Below are 20,384 nucleotides of genomic sequence, written 5' to 3'. Positions count from 1 at the left end.
CATTCTCATGGGGTTAATAGTCAATAAATAAGTAATGAAGTACATGTATGACATAATGGGTCTGATACTAGTGTCAGCAGCTACAGGAATGTCTTGGGTAGGTGATGGGATTGCTGAAAGTAGACATTGGCAATTGTTACAATTTGGGTGCTCAAAAAATCTTCACGTAAGTCTCTTCCTCTATAATTTAGGTTTCAACAGAACTTTTGTCTTACTCCCTAAGTATGAGGTATACAATTAGCCCAGAAAACTTCCTAAGATTCTCATGCCAAATGCTTTTGAGCTAATTTTGGTTACTCAGAGGCTCGAAGGGTTACTGCCACAAGGCAATGGGCTGTAGTTGCCATCCACTTTGCCTTATCATAGAGGATTTCAGCCTGCCTGAGCCTCCAAAATTGAGCTTTTTTTTTTTCTTTTCTTCCATTTAGCCCCATCCTCTCTCTGTAGCTGGACTGTGTCAAAAGCTCAGTTGCCTGTGCAATGTGCAGTAGCCAACTGGGGACCTTGCCATCTGGCAAACAATGCCAGCTTTTGGTTGTAAGACTTTTCCAGTACCTAGAACTCCTGGTCACTGTTGGGGAGGATAATTATCCATGTCTCCTTGTTGGAAACAGAAAACGACCCAGAGATGGTCAAGGAAGTACATGATGGCGCCTCTGTGATTCTAGTCATACTTTATTCCAAATCCAGAATGTCTCCATGTGCAAATCTCCCCCCTCCTTCCAAGCCCATTCCAAATGGCATCTTCTCCGTGGAGACGTCTCTAAGAACATAAAGATCTACCCATCTTCTTAAGTCACATAGCAAAATCTGCCAGTCATACAACTTAAACCTAGAGTATGTCATAGTGATATCTCCCATCCCACAGCTTCCTCTACAGGGTGACTTTGCCATTTCCCCATTACAAACTGAAGTCTAATTTCTAAATTAATCCACGCTCGCCTTATAGACACCAATAGAAGTGACATTGCATGACTTCCAGTGCTAAGTCTGTAGAACACAGCTGCCACTAGAAGCCCAAGCCACATGGAGAGGCTATGTGTAGGTGTCTCTGATAGACAGTCCCAGCTGAGCACAACCTCAACTCCTTCTAGCTTGTCTAGTGACAAGCTATACCTTCTGTACCCTGTCCTAATTCCTGGTCCACAGAATCCATGAGCAGAATAAAATGGTTTTATGCCACTACTATTGGGTAGTCTGTTCTGCAGCAATAGGCAACTGGTAAAGTTTTTAAATCAGCAAGATCGGGCAATATTGCCAGTCTTAGAGTGTACTTGAAAAATTAGATGAAATAATATATGAGAGGTACCTGACAATGCCTGACATTTAGGAGACATTTAATAAATATAATTTTCCCCACCTTCTTCTCACTATAGCAGTTTCAACTGTCCACATATCTTACTAGAATTTTTGCACCTCTGTGGCAGGGTTTGAATCATATTCAAATTGTAAGTCCTGCATTATCTACTATGTGCTTTAAAAATGTTTGCTAAATAAACGTAAATAAATACAAAGAGCCCTGGATTGGAAGCTGTGCGATCTTGGTTAAGTCTCAGTCTCTCTCTGTCTCTGTCTCTGTCTCTGTCTCTCTCTCTGGGGGTTATTTTCCTTATGTGTAGATGAGAAGGCTTAAATTCAAAGGAGGGGATACTGTGGCCAGATGAGGAACAGCCTGCAACTTTTCTCAAATTCTTAAAGAACTGTTGTGGCGTAGAACAGATTTCTCTGTTTGACTCTAAAGTGGTACACTCAGGGCCCTGGATGAAATACATAGGCACAAGACAATGAAGATCTAGCTAAAGAGTCAGCAGTGCCCAAAGGTTAAAGAAGATGTCTTGTGAGCTTAGTAAATGCCTTGCCCCTAGAGGTGTTACTGTGGGAAACTGAACGTTTTCTTGCAGCTCTGCTGTAAAGGACATGCAAGCATGCAGCTTCCATTCCCCATATTCTTAATTCTTCCACTGGATGACTTCTTCCAGCTCCACAGGTGTTCACATTTGCAAAGATCTTTGACTTTGTGATCTTTTGGTAACTCCTAGGTCCATGGGTCTGGAATGGTGCAGATGGGGATGCGGCAAATAAAGCCGCCTGGAGTGCAGGTCACCTGCGGACAGCCTAGCTTGTTTATTTCAGTGATGTGTGAGAAGGGAGTAGGCGTGGGGCAGTGCGGGGAGGAATATTGATCGGGGACCGAATTTAAGTGCATTTCCAGAGATGATTACAGGGTCATGATTAATGGTCTGTAGAAGCTCACCAGGGGAGCACTATGTGTAGAGGACAGGAAAAACCTCCGGAAAGTGTGGGCAGAGAAACTCTGATCTAGCAGGGTCAGCAGGGTGGGAGCTCAGAAGGCAGAAGTTAGGTTTGTTATTCTTCATAGGAGCATCTACATTTATCAGGTGAAAATGGGTTAAGAGACAACCTCCACAGGTTTTAGGATTAACACAGATAAAATTTAATTCTCACTTATATAAAGTCCATGCCTCTCTTCAGGGCAGTAGCTATCCAGGCAGCTTTAGTCTTGTGACTATTTTATCAACATGAGGCTTCAATAGGGAGAGAAGGGAGCATGAGACTTGGAGAGGGGTGTGGGGTGATGAAGGATCTTGCACCAGCAATTAAAATGCTTTATGTCCCCAAGTGACATATGTATTTCTGCTCACAGCTCACCGGCCAGAAGTAGTCAAATGGCCCTTCTGAATTATAAAGAGCTAAGAAGGATGGTCCTTCAGTGTATCAAGAAGGAGACGAGGATCAGATATGTGTTAGTACTAATAGTTTCTAATATTGGAGGAAAGAGAGTGAGAAAGGAGAAGAAACACACAAAATATTTGATGGGCGACGACAAAAGAAAACTAAGCAATCTCACTTAGTTTCAGTTTCCTCATCTATCCAAGAAAGAGGATCTCACCTACAACACTAAGGGTATCAGGAAGATTAAATAAGAAAATGCAGTAACTTTAACCCTTTGTCAATGGCAAGACTTTTCAAAAAAACTGAATAGGGTTTTAATAATTGGCAGTTGTATTACTGTGAAACCATAAAATGCCAGATTTATGGGGTATAAAAACTCTCTGGTATAGCTTTCTCTCTACAGTACAAGAATTTCCATTAGAGTAGAAGATCCTAAACATGACTAACTATCAGAATCAGCTGGGAAGTTACACTCATGCACAGTCTGAGTCGGAAGGCTGTGAGCAGGTATTTGCCCCCGTCCAGATTTTGGGGCCTGACGCTTTTACATGAGCCTCAAAGGATGCACCAGATAAGAAACTGGCAGGATGGCTGGACATTTTCAGAATGCATAGGTCAACTGCAAGAAATCGGATGCTACTTTTGGGAAACGGCAAGCTAAAAAGAGTCATGGTTTTCCTGGATGTGGCATTGCTTTCATGTTGGTATTTGTGACCTAACTGTTTTTGCCACCTCTGCTGTGTTCCAGTCATTTCTATGCCCTCTCACCATCTATATCTGCAGCATTCAGAGCTGTATCAGAAACATTCATGCTGTCTTTCATTGATACTTTAATTCACTTACTAATTTACCCATCCATTTAGTCATCTGTTTATCTTTTTCTTTCTTTCCATGAAGTCTTAGAAAACAAACATTTATTGAGCATCTTCTTTTCTCTAGTTTTCTGTTAGGCACCAGAGATTCTAACAGAAAAAAAAAAAAAAATGTATGCAGTGTAGTGAGGGATACAGACAAGCAAGTACATAATTACGTGGAAACAATGCACTAGGAGTAGAGTTGGGGATCTCAACTAGCCTAGAGTAGGTGGGTGAAAGAAGGCTTCTTGGAAAAGATGGCAGTTGAACTAATTCTTGAAGGAGTATTAGTTCAAGTGGGGAAAGTGAGAAGGGATTTCTTCCTAGGTAAAAGGAACAGCCTCTGAAAAGGAAGCCAAGTGCAGAGAGCCTGGCATGTGTGCAGACCTCAGATGTTCTAACAGGCTCTTGTTGCATGAGTGCTTGATGCATTGAGGAAGTTGCCTAGCTTCATCGCTACCTCACACGTTGATTGTAATAAAGAAACATGATAATTTAAATAAAGAGTTTAACAGAGTACCTGACACACAAACGGCAACAGAAAAATATTTCTCAATTCTCATTTCTTCACAATGGCATTGTTTGTCTCTTAGTCCCATAGTGCCTAGCAGAAAGTAGCTGTTCAATAAAGTTTCCTTAAATTTAATTCAATCGCTCACCACCAAGTCTCAGTGTTTTTTTTTTTTTTGGGGGGGGCGTTATGCGGCCCTCTCACTGTTGTGGCCTCTCCCGTTGCGGAGCACAGGCTCCGGATGCGCAGGCTCAGCGGCCATGGCTCACGGGTCCAGCCGCTCCGCGGCATGTAGGATCTTCCCGGACCGGGGCACGAACCCGTGTCCCCTGCATCGGCAGGCGGGCTCTCAACCACTGCGCCACCAGGGAAGCCCCTAAGTCTCAGTTTTAAGTTATTTTCCTTCCTCTAAGGACACTGAGGGCCGAGAGCAAGGCAGCCTCTTCTCAAAGCCTCCCTATCCTTCTCTGTTTGGGAAAATAGCTCCCACTGTCTCCAGGGAAGTCAGTTTCTCTGGGAAATCTCATCTCATGTAAATCCTGCAATTAGAGACTCCCGCCCCCCTCCACTGGAGCTACATCTGCTGCCCTAGATTTGCACCCATTTGATTGTGAAGAGATAATCACGGGGCCTGCTACAGCCTACAGCTTGCAGAAGACAGTAATTCTGAATACATTTTTGGTTGCAAGAGCAGGGATCCCCCTCTTGCATAATACCCCTGCTTTCTGTCTGCCTGCACACTTGGGCTCCAGGCACAAAATCTTATTTCTTCATTTGTTTTTCAAAAACCATATAAATTAGGCAAGAAATAGAAATATGCCTTTTTTGATTGGTGAAGATTGTGACGCTTAGAGAGAAAGCATTGGACTTAGGTTACGGAGTTGACCAGGGATATGGTCCAGCAGAGTCATTGGCTTCTACTGCTACCTGGTTTTATTGCCTCCACAGAAGAAAACAAGAGAAAGTGGAAAAAGGATTTCTTCTTGGGATTATCTGCTTCTGATATATGTGTGTGTGTGTGTGTGTGTGTGTGTGTGTGTGTGTAAAATACATTATTAATTCAAATTATATATTCAAATTAACTTTTAAAAAATATTAGGACTATATGTATACTATAAGAAATGTATAAAACACAAGAAAGCATAAGGAAGAAGCTGAAGCTGAAGTCACTCATTATATCACCATCCAGAGGTATTTTTGGTTAATATATTATGTGTGATATATCTATACAAAATTTTTACAAAATCAGGATTTTAATACATACATAGTTCTTCTTTTACTTAACTTTATACCATAAACATTTCCCCAGGTCATTAAATATTCCTCAAAACCACAATTTGGTGTGACTCCATCAATGTCTGGATCTGTATCACTATATCATCTCACTGCTATTCAATCTGAGGGGAAAAAAGGAAACAGAAGAACTGGGTGAAGAGAAAGAAGCTCTGTGTTCTACCCCTAGTTCTGCCATTTAATAACTCCCTCCCCTGTGTGTCTCTGTCCATCTGTGAAATGAGGATGATGGTTTTCTTTTACCAGTCACACAGCCTCACCTGGAGGCTCACATGAAACCACAGTGATGGGTCTGCACAGGGATGCAGGATTGTGTTGCCTTGATTACTGTGCTGGTGAGGATGCCTATTGGTGCTCGTCATCAGCGCAAGCATTGAAAACCTATCAGGAGGTGGGTTTTTATCTTTTCTCCTGGCAGCACTTGCATGGACGGTACAGTTCACAGGAAGCACCTCTGCTCCAACTGTCCTCCTGTATTGTCTGTCTTGGTGAAAAATGACCAGTTATTATTTCCTACCTTTGGGTCTGGGAGGCCCCAAAGAAATCAGTAGCCACATAAAATAGCTGCTGTTATTGTAACAGCCTTTTCACTGATGGATTTAAGCGTGAGGTGTTTGGTATCGATTGCCAGCATCTGATCTGGGGAGGCTGCACTGTGGGGAAAGTGATGGGAATGGTGGGAACAGCGCTACCAGGGACTACTGCATGCTGAGTGGTTTCCCTGAAGCCGGCGGAAAGGATGTATTTGGGTTACGAAGGCATCTTTGCTTTGCAGGATAAACGTGCATCTACAAAAGTTGTTTTCAGAGGTGTAACCCTGTAAAGCAAGTGCTGCTTTCTTACTGGATTACTCTCTGATTTGAGAAATTTTATAATTTCATTCCCAATTTGATATTCAGTTGGCTCCTAGTTCTTTACCTTTCCATATTTTTGGTCCTCCTTCTCTGTAATCAGTGCTTAAATGTAATAAGTAAACCAATAATAAAGTGAGCTTTATGTCTTAAAGGAGTCCTGTAATGTAATAAAAACACTTTAAAATATTTCTCTCCCTTGCTTCCCTTCCTTTCTTCCTGTCTTTTATCTTGTCTTCTTCCTCTCTCCTTCATGCTTGAATTGTCTGCTCCCATTCTTTTGACTTTCAGAAAATGAAAACAGAAATGGAGTGTCTACTGCATTTAAAATGACAAGCTGTTAAGCATCATGGGAAATCAAAAGTTGATTATGACATAGTTTTTGCCATCAGAGAAACCCACTGATGTAGAATTTACAGACATGTATATGTTGTCATAAACAACAGTCTTAGTCCAGAGTAGAGGCCAAGGTAATGGAGAGGAGGGGAAAGATTGGCAGGACAAACATAAGGAAGATGACGAATTATGAAAAGCTGAGCAGAAGGAGGGGTTAGGGATGACTCAGAGGTGAGCCTCAGTCATTCAGAGTTTCATTAGACCACTGATGGTTCCCTTCTGTGAACCCAGATGGATGGTAATACATTTTGGTTAGGTTGTTTGGGTGTTTATCTCAAATGCTAATACTAGCTCACTTTGGCAGAAAAACAAACTCAGGCCGGTGGGGTTCTTGGAATATTAGTCCTATTTGTTAGCAAAAGAATCTATCCGTCAGCAGGACTTCCTAAGCAGGCACCTCACACTGAGAGCTCCACAGCACAGCTGTGACACATACTACCCTCTTACAGGGAGTTTCAGAACCATAACTTCCTTCTCTGATTCAGAAGATGATCCAGAGTCTTCTGACACTTATTCCCTCCCCATCTCTAGTGACTGTCAGGCACACAGTTTTCAAACCTACAGCTCAGAAAAGTTAAATAACTTGCCCAATCTCAAAAAGCAAGCTGGTGGTAAAGACTGCAGAAGAAATCTAACTTTCTGTAACCTAGTGAAAGAGATTTATTTCTCAGAGGAGCTCTGTGCAAAGGGCTACCCAGCTGTTCAGGAAGGCTGACCACCTCCTGGTGAAATTTTCTTAGGACAGTCAGGGGAACATTTGGTGTGTTTCTCTGTGAAAGAAAACATTCCACCAGTGAGTGGGTGAGGGTGTGCAACAGAAACTGAGCCTGTGAAACAGACCAAAAGACAGGAACCCAGGAATTCAGAAATACAAAATGGGATATAGAGTGAGGCAGAAAGAACATAATCAGAAAGTGAAATTGAGAAAGTGGGTGGGGAGAAAGACACTAAAACAAAGATGCGGGTAATAAAATACAAGTGGCACAGAAAGATGGTGAGGAAATAGAGACAGTCACTTAGATAACATAGGAGAAAAATGTAATGAGAGAAGAAAGAACTAGCACAGATGACACAGAGGCTGGAAAAACCAGGAATGAGAGAGGTCAGCAACCAGAGAAACATGGTTCTTGCAGCCAGCAAGAAGCCCACAGCCAGCAGCAGGGGGCATCAGAACTCTATGGATATTAAAAGGTGACAGAGGGAGGAAAAGAGTATTAGAAGAAAGCAAGGAGAGAGAATGAGAGAGAAAAAGGAGATAAAGAAAAGGGATGAGAAAACCTCCTCATAACTTGGAAATTAGAAAGAACAGGAAATGGCTCTTCCTCTGGGATTCCACATTCAGTGCTATGGTTAACTCCCCCGCAGGCATCTTCCTGCTCCATTTTGGCACTGAAAGGGTATAAGTAGTTGTCTAAAATGATATTAAAGATGTTTTCGAAGAGATGGATTCCAAGGGACAAGATCACCTGAGTCACACTTAGACGCATTCAGTTACAAATGGCATATCCCCTATTTCACCTCCCTGCAAAAGATAATTATTCAGAGCATACTTGGATAGCTCGCAGATAAGGGAGTGACGGAAATGTAAGCCTTGGGAAGAAAAAAAACAAGGAATTGATGTCAGAACCCTGTTTATTGGCTTTGTCTTTTTCCCCTCATTCTTGCTGAGTAGGTCTTACTCTCCCAGACTTCTCTATGTAGCTCCCATCTCATCTGAGATCTCTTCCTCAATGTATTACCAGAGGGAAACAGAAGAACCCACTTCCAATTTCAGTTTTAAAAAATTCCAGAGGAGGTTTCTGATTGGCCCAGCTTGGATCATGCGTCTACCCCTACACTCACGAAGGGAGGGACATACTCTGATTGGCTCAGCCTGAGTGACACGCCCACTCATGTGTAGGTCTGGAGGTGGGGGTAAAAGGATCTGCTGTCAGAGGAGGGATTAGAATTATGATTCATGAAGCTACACCAACTTAGGTCTACTAAATACATCTTGAAGAAGTGAGTTGACTGAGCTCCTCTGTTTCATCTGTCAAATGGTATCAGTCACACTTTCCTTGCCCACCTCCAGGAGCTGTTACAGGTGGTCTGATTGGAATACAGAGCAAATTGCACCACCTCCTACTAGCAGGTGTACAGATGAGGAACAGGATGAAATAGACTGAATATGAGAGTCAGGAGACTTGAGTGCTACTTTTGACTCTGACATAAATATGATCGGCACTATGAATTTGAGTATGTTTCTTATCTTGTTAGATTTAAGTATTCTTAACTGTAAATATCAAGTTTTACTGGGTCAGCTTATTTTAAACTTTTTTTGTCGTCATTAGACCCCTTTTGAGTGTCTGAGGAAAGATAGGTGCCTTTACTGCTCTGCCCCCCATGTCAGGAAGTTCACGAATCTTCTACCAGTCTATCCACAGACCCCGCCCCCCGAAGATAAGAACTCCTGGATTACAGTTGGCTTTCCCTATCTACAAAGATTCAACCCAGCAGATCGAAAATATTCTGAAAATAATTACAGACAGTCATCAAAAGCAAACCTTGATTTTGTCACGTCCCAGCAACTATTTACATAGCATTTATATTGCATTAGTTATTATAACTAAACTAGAGATCATTTTAAGCATATGGGAAAATGTGTGCAGGTTATATGAAAACACTATGCCATTTTATGTAAGGAACTTGAGCATCCTCAAACTTTGGTATCTGTGGGGGACCTGGAGAACCAAACCCTTGTGGATACCAACGGATGACTGTATACTGTCTTCAAGATGATATCTGACTCTATTCAACTGATTGAAAAGAGGGGCTGCATTCTCAGTAGAAAAGACAACGTTGTGAATCAAGCAGAAGTACATCTTCCTTTGGTTTAAATCCTCTTCCCAGGAATATCAGGCATGTTTCTCATTATCTCCTTCCTCTGGACTATTCCTTCTCTTCTCTTCCCTTTTGCTCCCTCCACCACCTCATCTTTCCTCTGATACAGGCGTGGGTGTGATTGAAGTCTCTTTTCCATCTGTGTGAGTGACAGGAAGTGTTGCTATCAGGGAAATGAATGGGACATGTATCATCTCTTATCTGCATCTCCAAGAACGTAAATGATTTCTTTCTCCTAGCCAAAATAAATCAAAGGAGAGAAATTTTCACTGTAGTCACCAGGTGGTGAATTCAATACATCCACATAAGTCTCTGTGCTGGCAGGACTGTCAGAGGAACTCGACTCTCCAGGCAGGAGGATAATGGGATTGCGAGAGTGGACAGAGAGAGAGAGAGAGAGAACTCTGGGGATTATAACAGCGGCTCCCTGGTGGGAAGGAAACAGCCAGGCAAGGCCTGTTAAATATCAAGGCCAGAGAGACATTGCCTCGTGTCAGGGTTGTCTCCATTCATGCTCCATCGTGAATAATTTCACTGAGGATCTCATGAGGTTACTCACACAGGCACTGACCACAGAAGTCTCAAATGAATCCTATGCACCAATAATTTTACCTTGATCAGTCAGTTTGAATCCATGAACAGAACACTCTAACTTGATGCTCAGGGAGATATGGACTTGTATCCATTCTAAGTATTACTGTTGAAGTTTTCAATTAATAAACATTTATTCAGTGCTTACTACATGCTAGACTCTTGTTCTAGATGGTGGGGATATATCAGTGAAAAATGAAGATTTAGAGCGAAGTTAGGCATACAGTTAGCCTATGACCAGCAATGCTCCTCCTTTGTATTTACGTAAGAAAAGGAAAATATGTGCACAAAGTACTTGCACACAAATGGTCATAGCCGCTTCATTCATAATAGTCCAAAACTGGCAACACCTTAAATGTTCATCATTAGGTCAACAGGTAAACAAATTGCGGTATATTCATTACAATGGGAATACTACTTAGTAATAAAAAGAAAATACTGATATTCAGAAGAATATTAATGTATCTCAAAAGCATTATGAATTGGGCAAAAGGAGCCAGATGCAAAAGTGTACATACTGTATGATTCCATTTATGTGAATTCTAGAAGAGGAGAGACTAATCTGTAGTTCTAAAAATCAGATCATGTTGTTGCCTAGGATGGGGAGTGGGACACAGAGAACTTTCTGGTGTAATAAAAATGTTCTCTATCTGATTATATTTGTGAAAACTCATCAAACTATGCATTAAAATGAATACATTTAATTTCATGTAAAGTGTAGTTCTACGAAGTAGGTGAAAAGAGAGATTTAGTCCAAGCCCACACAGAGTTGTGTTCTAGGTTGACAAAAAGTAAGCAAATTTAAAACTCATCAACTAGTATAGCAGGCAATAGGTGCTAAGAGGAAAATCCAAGTTGTTTAAGGGCTTAGTGAATGACAGGAGAGGGAGAGTTGCTTTTTTATGTGGAGCAATCAGAGAAGGGCACTCTGATAAACTGACATTTGAGAATACCTGAACGAAGTACAAATGTGATCCATGTGAGGAAAATGTGAGGAAAGGCATTCCAGACCAAGGGAGAGACAAGTGCAAAGGCCCCGAGGCAGTGGCACACGCCTTTCCTCACCAAGGAAAGGCAAAGAGGCAGAGCTGGTAGAATTGAGCAGAGTGAGCAAAGTGGAGAGTGAAGCTTGACTCGAGGTCTCAGAGGCAGAAAAGAATCCAAACACACAAGGCATCTGAGACCATTGCTAGGCTTCAGCTTTTGTTCTGATCGTGATGGAAAACATGAGGATGTTTTCACTTGAGGACTTGTGTTGACTGAGGTTTCAGAAGACTGATTCTGGAGAAGATAATAGATGTGGTTAGGGAGACCACATGGAAATCTAGGCAAGAGATGATGGGACTTAAGTATTATAGATGGCATATGATCAGATTCTGGATGTATTTTGAAGGTGGAACTAACTATAATTTTTAGGAGAACTTGATATGGGAGAATGAAAGAGAGCCACCAGGGATGTCTCCCATGTTGACCTAAGCAACTGGAAGGATGGAGTACCATTGTGTGACATTTGGCAAGACACAACTTTTCTCATTTTCAGTCTCTTTACCTCTGTAATAAAGGTACTAAGTCCTGCTCCACAGAGTTTCATTATGGTGTCAGAGAGAATATAAATGGAGTGCCTAAGACAGGAGAAATTCAATACCTTAATATATTTTTGTTCTTCATTAGTGAATTGAAAGTATTCTTTTGTGTAGAGGACTTCCAATGGTTTTGGTTCCATGATTATTATTTCCAGATATCTGAGAGCATCATGACACCGATTTTGCAGGGCTAACTGGTGCTTAAAGAAGTGAAGTGATTTGCTCAATGTCAAATATTGTTGCAAAGTGATAGACCCCAATCAAGTCTCTTAGTGTCACATAAAGTAGACCCTCATGTCCTGACTACAAGCTAACTGCCCTCTCTGTAGTTCCAAGGTCTTCTGTAGATGTTTAGTTAAATTTAAACAAACATTTATCAAACATCAACTTTCTCAAACATCGATACTATGGAGGAGATGAATAAACCATAGTTATTGTGCTCGATGGTATCTTTCTTTGTCACCTCTTCTTCAGAGGAAAATCATATTTTAGACTCACTAAAAAAATAAATATCTCTTGACTAAATAAGTGAATGCCTTGCATTTTTTCCTGGCATAATATCATCTAATATTCACATCCTCCCCATAAAGTAGGTTTTAGTATTCCTGTTTTATAAATGAGAATGAGGCTTTGAAAATTTAAGCAACATATAAGGTCAAACATCTAATTACTATGAGATCCCCCTTAGATCGGTATGATCAGAAAACCGTTATCCATCGCACAATATTTCCTCTATCTATTCCCTGATCCCTTGTCAATGTCCAATATAGGAGAGAAGCAGCAGGCTGTCCATGGCATCATTAGGTGCAATGCCAGCCCAGTGGATGTTGGAGAACGTGACACATTAGAGAACCCAGTGGGTCTTGAATGTCTGGTCCAAAGAAAATTTCAGGTCTGCAGCTGACTGCTGCCAGGTCAAGATTTGGAGAAACAGGATATCCAGCGAGTTCTGAGCATCCAACACAGAGGGAGGCCAGGGGAGTTCCTGCAGCTGGCCAAAAGTGAGAAGTTGCTCAGCTCATATTTGGACTTCTGCTGCCTTTGTGGAGATGCCATTAGGCAAATGAGCTGGTCTGAGGGAAGCCGATAAGGCTTAGGGAGAGAAGGCACAAGTCCTTCCAGAGAGGGTCCTTTGAAGCAGCCATAGAACAATAAAGCTGCTGGCCTGAGATAGGGAAGGCCTTGATAAATAACCAAATGAGGGCCTCTTCCTTAATTCCTTGAAATTGAATTTTATCAGGAAGGCCACTTGTGCTTACAGAAAGCCGTAATCGCTCACGGTGGGACAAAAGTTCTCAGCAAGATGGCAGCTGCCGATCAGGTCTAAATGTCCAGGATCCTGTCTAAAGACACTTTGTCACTGCGCAGCCTGCCTGTTCTGTTCCCACAGCTTCTTTTCAGTCTCCTAAGCATCTGGACCATCTGAGAATCATGCTTGCCAAAGACTATCCCTTTCTCCCAGAAGGATTAAGCTTTAAGTGATCCCTGGGGAGGACAACATTGGCTATACCTGTCTCCACCATGCCAACCTCAACAAAGATGCATCAAAGGCACATGATTACCTGCCCACCCCTTCCTTCAGGACTGATGGTTGGAAACCTTCATGTTAAGAGCACTGAATCCTTAAAATTTTCTTCTCTTTCTCAGCTCTTGGTCAAAGGAAAGAACAATGGCTTTGGAATCAATTATTCAAGTTTCAATCTTGGCTCTTTATTTTATTGAAACCTTACATAAATAATGACCTTTAATTGGGATTAAGTTTTCTTATTCTTGAAATGGACATTATGACCTTAATTCATAGGGCTACAGAAGGGTCAATTACAATAACAACTTTAAGGTGCTTCAAATAGTTTCTGGTATGTACTTGTAGTCCCAGTTGTATTGGACTTCTGATTTGCCAGCGTCTTTCTGGTTTCAAGGCTTTTCTTACTCCTCCACAATTGCCTGCTGTTCCTCACCTCCCACCATACCCCTGCATCTGGCTCTCATCTACTCATCTTTCCCAGATAAGTTTAGACACCATTTCCTCTGGGAGATCTTGCTTGATTATTTCCTAAGTCTGGATAAGAGACCCCTCTCTAGGCTCCTAAAGCACTCTGTTCTTCCCCATTATAGCTCTTTTTTTTTTTTTGCGGTATGCGGGCCTCTCGCTGTTGTGGCCTCTCCCGTTGCGGAGCACAGGCTCCGGACACGCAGGCTCAGCAGCCATGGCTCACAGGCCTAGCCGCTTCACGGCATGTGGGATCTTCCCGGATCTGGGCACGAACCCGTGTCCCCTGCATCAGCAGGCAGACTCTCAACCACTGCGCCACCTGGGAAGCCCTATAGCTCTTATTAAAATGGAAACTTTCTTGGCCATCTCCTGCACCAGATACTAATCCATGAGAGCAATGACTGTATCTGTTGTAGACTAATGTCAAAGTTATATGTTTCCCTAGTTTACAGAATTCTTCTCCATGCTTTGTCAGCTTTTGACTCTCCTAATTAAATCGACATCCCTATGAGGTAAGTTGTATTAATCAGATCATACAAACAAAAAATAATGTTCAAAGAGGTTAAGAAACTATTCCAGTTTAGAAAGGTCAAGAAACTTATTCAACTTAACTACTAGATAAGGCCAACAATTCGATTTCAGCTATATCTAATTACAAATAATAAAAGTAAGCATTTGTTAAGAACTTTTAGGTACCACAAATGTATTAAGGGTTTACACTGCAACCATCCTATAAATATATTATCACAATCCATTTGTTACAGACATAGTGGCATGATCTCAGAGTGGTTAAAGAACTCACACGAAGACACACAGAGAGTAGAGAGTGGAGCTAAGATTAAACTTGGTTCTATCAGACTCTGAAGCTCATGTTCATCATTGCTGACTCACGTCTCATACACTCTTTCAAAGCCTCAAAGAATTCCACGGCACCAGAAAACTTTTTGCTCCAGTCAAGGTTTTGCTGTTTTAATTTAGAAATGAACTTATTTCCTCTTATTCCATTCTCCATAGATAACAATATCATGTTCAATAATCCTATAAACAAAATCTATGATACTTGAATGTGGCTGCCAAGGAATTTGAAAGTTTCACTAAGAATTCCATGAAATGGGAAATTTCTGGGTAATGAGTGAATCAAAGATAATGGGCCTACCATTTCTGTCCAATGGTTAATTCTCAAATTTTATTAAAAGCTTATATTCAGAGAAGAGGGTGGCGAAGCATAATCAAGAATCCTTCAACTCTTACATCAGAGGAAATTTTGGAGGGTTTAGAATTGTTAACTCAGGGAAATTGTTAACTCAGGGACTGGTTTTGGGTGTGTGTGTCTGTGTGTGTGTATCTGTGTGTGCATTCTTATATGAGGTTACATGATTTAAGCGATGGGAGAGAAGTTAGTTGTGATAACTGTCTTCAAATATCAGAGACTAAGAAGTGGGAGGTATGAGAAAGAAGGTGTCTTCTTCATATAAGGAAATACTTCAAGTCAATAAATAGGAGCACCTACTCCACAATGGAGTGGTTGGGCTTCTGGAGTCATGATGATCCTGTGGCTGGAAGGACTCAAGCAGAAGTTACCAAAGATTCTACAGATAAGATTCTCCATAGAGTGATGATCAAATATGTTATCAAAACTGGAATACTTTTTTGAGATGAGAGGAAGGCATATAAATAATTTTGTGAGGATAATAAGACATACTAAGGGACCTAGGGTCATCCTATGCACACACTTAGTGATTTCTCAGACTTCTTCCAATTCTAAGATTCCATTATTATATGAATTTAAGTTAGCAACTTCTAATGATATTGTGGATAATACATTTTGAGGAGTTGTCTATAAAGAAGTGAGAAATGGCCTATTCTTAAGAGCTTCATGGACCCTGAAATACAAATTTTCTTGACTAGTATATTGGCAGGTTTGTTGGAGGGTGTTTAGTGACCTCACTCACATGCCTGTCAGTTTTTTGGGGATGTTGAACTAGGCACCTTGATTCTCCTCCAAGAAACCTCCCCACATAGCTAGCTCAGCCTTCCTCACATGAAAGCTGGGTTCTAAGAGATGGTGAGAGGCAGCTGTGAGCCTTCTTGAGAAATCATACAACATCTAGTCTATTGGACCAAGTGTACCACAGGCTAGTGCACACTTAAGGGAGTTCAACGTATCCAAGGGGTAGAGAAATAGACTTTACCTCCTGGTGGGAGGGTGGGCAACACTGCATTGCAAAGCTACATGCACAGAGGAATTTTTGTCCAACCAAACTGTAGAAGGGGTATTTTTTTTACCATCGTATCTAAATTCTTGCTGACCTTGTTGCAGTCAAAATAATTATCACTTATGGTAATAACTAATAAAACAAATGCATGGGCTTTTTTCCAGCTTCCAGAGTTCTTTAATATCTACCTTTTCTCTCTTTGATTCCCCTAGCAATATATCCTACTAAGTGATTGACTTAGGGTGAGTTGTCTCATACATTTCAGCCTCAGATTCCTCATTCATAAGATAGAGAATGGGGCTTCCCTGGTGGCGCAGTGGTTGAGAGTCTGCCTGCCGATGTAGGGGACACGGGTTCGTGCCTTGGCCCGGGAGGATCCCATATGCCGCGGAGCGGCTGGGCTCGTGAGCCATGGCCGCTGAGCCTGCGCGTCCGGAGGCTGTGCTCCGCAGCGGGAGAGAGGCCACAGCAGTGAGAGGCCTGCGTAACGTAAAAAAAAAAAAAAAAAAGATAGAGAATGTTCTGCTCTTGCTGTGTTATAGGGTTACTGAAAATCCAATAGGACAATCTAGAAATGGTTAGTAGTGGCCAATTTTATAAGACTTTAGTGACTTTTTTTCATTAAGCATCAAAAAGGAAAGTCTAGAGGAGAACATATTTCCTGAACCCCAAATCCTCAAAAAAAGATTTATGAACTACCTCAATGTATGAGTTCTCGTTATAGTTCAGATTTTGAAATACTGGATTTTCAGGGATATTATACTGGTTTATTAGACAAAAGAGTGGATATTTGAACTTAAGATTGTCCCAGAAAATCCAGTTGGTTTAATTACCACGCTGTGGCAAGAAAGCTCTACTCGATTCTGTGTCAAACAAAATCAAACAGTCTGAGGATACTGAGATATTGTTTAAATATTAAAACATGCCTACATGGTTTGTCTACACATCTACTTTCTGTGCTCTGCACTAAACTTCTTTAAAGAATGTTTAAGTCCCTTAGGGAACTTGTTTAAATTCCTTGGGTATAGTAAAGAGTGGTGGGAGAGAATTATCTTTTATCATATTCTTCCTCTCTCCTCAATATCCTACGTCTGATGGCTCACTAAATCTTCTCAGTGAAGCTATTATAGATGACCATACCTAGGCTCGCTACCACTTGCTCAAGGGCTCAGCTGGCTAGGTCAGATCACAGATTCAAACTTAGGTCTCCCACAACCAAAGCCCTATACTCCCAGTATACAATGCTACTTCTCAGAAAAGCAAAGACCTTTAAGGTGTTATCCTCTTGTAGAAAAGAAATACCAAGAGATTGAATATGAAGTGCTCAGTGTGAGGAGAAGGTATTGGATTGAAACCTTTGGGGTCTATAGGAAGAACAAAGGGTGATACAGTCTGTGCTACAGAAGCTGAATCAAGAGGAGAAAAGATAATAATAAAAGGTCCTTTCAATTCTTCAAAGTGGCCTCTCATTAATAATCTAGTGGCTTCACGGAGTCTGCCATATTCTCCTCCTTCTCTCTGCATCTTAGGGAAACAGAGAAGAAAGATATTTTTGAGCAGAGAGCTCTCCCAGTTCTATTGGCCACGTACACATTTCACTTCTTAAAAGCTGCCGACAAACAGCGAGATTCGTTTTAGTGCCAGCCTACCATAAATTTATTTGCTTGTTAATGCAGCTTCCCCAGTTCATGTTTTTGCTAACTAGGAGCATCAAAATGTCAATCTGTCCTCAGGGGGTATCAACCTCATGATCTGAACTCAGTAACAAGACTAGAGTGTGGACTGCTCAGGAGCACAGGCTGCCTCAAGAATCAAGGCATACTGAAGTATTAATATCAGAGAATCCTACAATAATAGAACAAGACTTATCAAATCATAGACTAATAGACTCTTAGAGAAGGATGGAACCTTAGGGTTTTTCCTGTATTGTTTTGCTTTTTCTTTTTGCAGCCCCCTTTTCACCCGCCCCTGCACCCCACTGCCTTAGCTTTCTTTTATATGGTACTGATATTTAAGGATAGATGAATTCAAAGTCTAATATTATCTTAACATAATAATGGGCATCCTAGCTCACTAAAGGAAAGGAAGAGGAGAAGAGATTGGGTAAAGTGGAAGAATTCAATTCAGCGCTGAGAGGCCCTTGGTACAAAACAAAGACATAAATACTGACATGACTCCACCATTATCACTGTAGCAGGATTGGTTTGTTTGTCTGTTTAAGTGTGTCTTTGCCTGTTTCTTCTTTACGTTGGCAGAGGCCCTTGTCTGACAATACTATCTAGGAAGACTAATCCAATTTCCTGGCCCCAGCCTAATAACTGACTTATTCCATCCCCCTAGCCATAGTTCATGAATAAGCATAGCACCCCAGCCAGTCAAATGAGAGTGAACAGTGGACTTTGGTAATATGTGTATAAAGAAGGTACTTACTATCTTTTCCCTTAAGATGCTGATCTAAGGAGATACTAGGTTGATATTGTAGTGACTTTCTGGCCATCTTATTATTTATAAAAGCCTGCCTGAGAATGAAGCCACCAGAGAGAAAAGCAGAACAAAGACGCTGAGAGACAAAAACCTGATGAGGAGGAGATAGGGGTACCCCACATTCCTCAGCCCCCCTGTAGTGAGGTAGAGCAGTGTGGCAAGGTCAAGTCAGTGCTCTGGAAGCAGAAGTGGCAAACCCTCCAAGGAGGTGATGCATTGCATATCTAAAAAGGGAGGTGGCTAAAAGTTAAACACACAACTACCATGTGACTCAGCTATTTGAATCCTAGGTATTAACCAAGATAAATGAAAGCTTATGTCCATACAAAGATTTTTATGCAAATATTCATAGCACTTTTATTCATAATAGCCTCAAACTGGAAGTAACTCAAATGTTTATCAATAGATGAATGGATTTAAAATATTATAATTGATTTATAAAATAGAATACTACTCAGCAATTTAAAGGAATAAATTATTGATATATACGACAGGGGTGGATCTCAAAATAATTGTGCCAAGTTAAAGGAGCCAGACAAAAAAGAATACAAGATGAATGATTCCATTTATAAAAACTTCTGGAAAATGCAAGTCAATCAATAGTGACAGAAAGTAGGTCAATGGTTTCCTAAGGACAGAGGTGGAGGGGAAAGATTGAGTTAGGGAGGGATTACATTGCGGTACGATTAGACTTTGGGAAGTGATGGATATGTTTATTGTCTTGATTGTGGGGGGCTTCCCTGGTGGCGCAGTGGTTAAGAATCCACCTGCCAATGCAGGGGACACGGATTCGAGCCCTGGTCCAGGAAGATCCCACATGCCGTGGAGCAACTAAGCCCGTGTGCCACAACTACTGAACCCTTGTGCTGCAGCTACTGAAGCCAGCATCCCTAGAGCCCACGCGTCACAACAAAGAGAAGCCACCGTGATGAGAAGCCCACGCACCGAAATGAAGAGTAGCCCCCACTCACCGCAACTAGAGAAAGCCCATGCAACAATGAAGACCCAATGCAGCCAAAAATAAAATTAAAAAAAATTTTTAAAAAAGATTGATATGGGGGCTTCCCTGGTGGCGCACTGGTTGAGAGTCCGCCTGCCGATGCAGGGGACACGGGTTCGTGCCCCGGTCCGGGAGGATCCCACATGCCGCGGAGGGGCTGGGCCCGTGAGCCATGGCCGCTGAGCCTGCGCGTCCGGAGACTGTGCTCCGCAACGGGAGAGGCCACAACAGTGAGAGGCCCGCGTACTGCAAAAAAAAAAAAAAAAAAAAAAAAAAAAAAGATTGCTTATTGTAGGTCAATTATGTTGCAAAGCCCTTAAAAACAAGGGAGATAGAGCCTGTGCTGACCTGAATCCCCTAGTAGGGCAGAGGACTCATCCCACCAACAGCTAACCCATTTTGGATACGAGTCTCGTTGCAATAATGCTGCATAATAAATCATCCCCAAATTCAGTTGTTTACACCTTGACAACTTATTGTCACATTTACAGGTCTGGGGTTGATTGCCACTTGGCTGGGCTAGGCTGGACTCTAAGATGTAGGCTGAAGGTTGGGTTCAGGTCTGTTCCATGTGACTCTTGCCCTCCTCAGAGCAACAAATATCCAGGTCATAATGTCTGCTCGATACGTCTCAGTCTGGGGGCAGGTAGATGCGCAATAGTTACCTGGGCCATATCCTTTTCATAGTATGTCACAACAGTGTGGGAGCCCAAGCCAGACTAGATAACTATATGTGAGGCCTCTGCTTGTGTGATGTCTGCCAGTGTTCTATTGGCCAATGCAAGTCACTTAAGCCCAACTTTAATGACGGACAATAGAGTCAGTCACAGTGGGAGGGGAAGGAAAATGAATATTTATTGAACAATAATTTAAACTATTACATATATGTACTATAAGCCAAAAAAAAAAAACACTTTGAATATCAAACCACAGAGATATCTGGGGATTCTTTGTTATAACACTTGAATTCTTGCTCATCCTAAGAATAACATCAGATGTGCACTTGAATCTAGTGGTACCTGAAAGTTTTAGTTTTGT

The sequence above is a fragment of the Delphinus delphis genome, chromosome 6 (genome assembly GCF_949987515.2).
Source record: "Delphinus delphis chromosome 6, mDelDel1.2, whole genome shotgun sequence".
Taxonomy (NCBI): Eukaryota; Metazoa; Chordata; class Mammalia; order Artiodactyla; family Delphinidae; genus Delphinus; species Delphinus delphis.
Note: the sequence above shows the minus strand (reverse complement) of the source record.